Raw genomic sequence first — 3,768 nt, 5'->3', positions numbered from 1 at the left:
AAGACAATTAAAGAACAAAACAAGAATAAAAAAGGTAACAAAAAATATGGAGATTGGGCCAAAAAGGGGGTGTTAACCCCAAATTGGATGTGTGAACCAGAATTCAAGCGTATGGGCCTAATTCTGAGGGGCCATTGGAAATTCCCTGAGTTGGGGGTGCAAATAGGAAGCTGGTGCAATTGCCATCAATGTATGGGTCTAGTCACAAACAAAGCCCACACGGAAAATAACTCTCCAGGGGGGTGCCAACATGAATTGGAGGTGTATGTTGGACTTGGCCAACTCAAGCCCAACAAGGAACAAGTCCAAACCTTGAAATTGAATCACATGGCCTTTCCCTCTAAAATTCTCATTGGACGCACGCACGAGCCACCGTGTCGGACGTCGCTCCTGGCGGCGGTGGCCACCAAAACAACAACTGAAGCCATCACTAGGATTCGCTCTTCACACTCTATTAAACTCTCCATCCAATTTCTAGAAATTGAGAACCTAAGGACCTAACCGAAGCTAAATGTTCCAAGAACCCTAATACAACAAATCCAAATTAAATCCCATTCTCAATGGTTAAAAACCCCAGTGATGAGGGCTTTGAACCCTCTCACCATAACCTACACATTGGTAACAAGAAAAACGAAGGACCAGGAGATTTTTGACATACCTTACCGGAGAAGACGGTGTAAACGGCGACGAACTTCCAGGTAAGTGATTCTAAATCCTTCTCTTCAGTCGTGGCTTCCAAACCTTCCTCCTCATTCTTCTTCTTCTAGATTCGAGAGTGACGATTTGAGAGAGCTAGTGAAGGTTAAGCACAAGCGAGATTGAAGCTCTAATGATGAGCTTCAATTGCTTCTGAATAGTGCGTGTGGTGAGGGTGAGAGAGAGGATTCGAAAATGCTTGCAGTGAATTGAATGCAATGATTGCCAAGGGTTCTGCAATGATGAAGGAGATGTAGATTTATAGTGGTTAGGCTTGGGATTAATGTGGATTGGAGTTAGTTATTGTTAAGGTATGAGTTAGCTTAGGGGGTAGTTAGAATGAACTCAGTGAGTTTGCTATTAACTCACTGAGTTAGGAGTTAGTTATATGATCCAAAGTTGTTTAGTTTATTGGATTTGAGTGATTCTAATAGTGACTGGTTATAGCAGGTTGACTTCAAATGGATTTGGCTTTGAAGTTTTATTTATGACCTGCTATTTAATTGGCTTAGGTGCAAGGTGTAACAAGTAGGTTTAAGTGTGACTTGCAGTTGTAGGTTAATTCAAGTGTGGTCATGTTCTGATTATGCAGAGTATGTGAACCATTGTGATTATGTTATGTTTAGACTTGATGTGCTTAATCATGATGTGATCTTGTTTCTACTGTTATGACAAATTACCTTGCTTGCAGGATTGAATGGCTTAGATGAAGCTTGGTCTTGGACCATGATTTATGCAGCATAACTAGGTTGGTTTTTGCACATGCTGCATGACAGGTTTCCATTTGTCCTTGACATTATATTGGTAGGTTTGTGGTTAGTCACAGGGATGTTGTGCAGGATTAGTGCATTTCCAATTGCTTCTTGCTGCACCAGTTTGCAGGGTAGCAAATAATGGATGAAAGGTCATGGTATTCTAGGCTTGCAAAGTGCTTAGCAGGTTCTTACGTTATTTCTAGCAATAGGTTAAAGCCAATTGAGAAATGCATTGCAGTGACATCATGATTCTCATGTCCACTGCAGGTTACTAGGTTCCAATCTTGAGCACCTTGGCATGTTCAGTACTACTGCAGGTTCTTGGAGCTTGGATATGTTGCAAGTCTGGTGTGGTGCAGAATTAGAATGCACTGATTCAGGTGGAGTATGACAGGTTTTTTTTTGGGAAATTGTTTTGATTCTTTTTTGCACTGCCTGATTGGTGTTTATGGTTATGTCATTGCAGGATCCCTATGGTTGACTGCAACCTTCCTTTGGCTTGTGCATTGATGATGTTGGCAGCGTGTTACGATATACTACAGGTCATGTTAGCTGCAGGTATGCAGATGGTTTTGCATTGCCCTGCCTAGGTATGAAGGTTGCACATCTGGTTTGGCTTCTTCCTTTTTTTGGGTATTGATTTATGTGGTTATTGTGTCAACTCTATTTTTGAACTACAAGGTGCATTGCAGAATTGGGTATGTTGCAGTAAACAGGTAAGACCAATGTGTTGATGCAGGATCGTGGTCATGGTGTTGATACAAGTTATGGACTTGGAATGATGGTGATATGGTGGTCCTGGTACAAGCCCTTGCTACATCATGTGGGTGTAATAACAATGCAAATGGTAGCATGTGGTAAGTTTTGGCTTTTGGTGAATTTTGACAAATGGTTTCCAAGGTATTTAGGCAATGTTTATGTGATTGTTTACTTGGGTTATGGGACCTTTGTTTTAATGCATTGCTGGATGATTTGCTGTAGAACTTGCATTACCAACTGATAGTGAGTTGTTTATGAATTTTGTTGCACTTGTCTGCTGTAGATTTGTTGTATTCATAATGTGCTTGGTTGGAACTTAATTATGATGAGTGTTTATGCAGTGAATTTGAAGATGGATCAACTAGTTGTTTGATGGACTATTGTTTGGAGTTTTGTTCAATGCTTGTACTGAAAACTACTGCGACCTGGATGTATTTGTGTAAGTCAGGGTCTGCTGCATAACTGCCATGTTGCTTCCTTTGATTGGACTAGTTACATTGTTTGTACTGTCATGATGATTTGATATTGTAAGATGTCCATTTGGATTGCTATGTGTCATGGTGATTTTCCAGGTCATTGATGATAGCAAATGCTAGTTGGACTGTTGTGCAGAATGTTGTGCAACTTGAAATGGCCATGTGGAGGTTTAACATATCATGTGTGTTGCGGGTTTTGCTCATGGTTTGCAAGTGATTGACCCAACCAGTTTGTGCAGCTGCAGGATGACTTCTTCATGGCTTGTTCCTGGTTATGCTGTTATGGTTGGATGTTGGTTGTTGAATTGTCAATGCAGGCTTGATGTATGAAGTGAAGTGAGTCCAGGTTGTGGCTTTGGTAGTTTGTTAGATGGTGTTTTGTTGGTTCTGCATTGTAACAGTTTTATTCAAGTCATGGCAAGTATTGTGTCATTTCCCTTGTCCAATTAATGTTTGTGCATTAGGTTTGATGATGGCCTTGCATTTTTGACTTGTATTCTGCAGCCTAGGTGCATCATGGTTTATGGCCTTCATGTTTGAACAATATAATGATATCAAGGTTGGATTTTAAGGTAACATGTACAATTGGTTGTTCAAGGATCAAAATAGAACATGGAAGATTAGGGATTGGGAATTTTAGTTTTTAGGATGGAAAGGGCTTGGGTTGACTTTGGTCAACATTGACCAAAAAGTCAACACTTGGTCAAAGTTGCGAAAACTTGTAATTTTTCATGTAATGATCAATGTAATGGCTTATAAATGGTTATATGGAAGTTAAGTGGTTTTCAAATTGTTTTTTTTCATTGGATTTTGTATATGTATATGCTTGGTTTTGAATTGAAACATGAACATGACTTGTAAATGGAATAGTTTATGAACAAGGCTGCCACTTAATGAAATAAGGTTAAGGCTTAACCATGAATCAATGGACATAACTACCACTTGGATTGTAATACAATAGGCTTTAGTGGTTTGGATAGACAATGCCATGAATGCATTAACCATCTATGGACAAAACAACCAGGCATTGAGACTGAGATGAATTGGATTCAAGACCAATGACCAGATGAAAACACACCAAG

General features: G+C 39.8%; 1 long non-coding RNA gene across 5 annotated transcripts; it reads left to right on the top strand.

The window, feature by feature from the left end:
- Positions 1-365: 365 nt before the first annotated feature.
- LOC127075313 (uncharacterized) lies at positions 366-3,461 on the top strand. 5 transcript variants are annotated; one of them, XR_007786371.1, is made up of 6 exons: positions 366-698; positions 1,388-1,635; positions 1,719-1,831; positions 1,918-2,308; positions 2,552-2,649; positions 2,783-3,461. It is a non-coding gene; the product is annotated as an uncharacterized LOC127075313 (long non-coding RNA). The 5 variants fall into 5 exon arrangements; XR_007786372.1 differs by having other exon boundaries at positions 1,388-1,831; positions 1,918-2,041; positions 2,133-2,308; XR_007786373.1 differs by having other exon boundaries at positions 1,388-1,831; positions 1,918-2,084; positions 2,191-2,308.
- The last annotated feature ends 307 nt before the right edge of the window (positions 3,462-3,768 follow it).

The sequence above is a fragment of the Lathyrus oleraceus genome, chromosome 4, assembly GCF_024323335.1.
Source record: "Lathyrus oleraceus cultivar Zhongwan6 chromosome 4, CAAS_Psat_ZW6_1.0, whole genome shotgun sequence".
Classification (NCBI taxonomy): Eukaryota; Viridiplantae; Streptophyta; class Magnoliopsida; order Fabales; family Fabaceae; genus Lathyrus; species Lathyrus oleraceus.
Note: the sequence above shows the minus strand (reverse complement) of the source record. Positions and strands in the feature narration are given on the sequence as shown.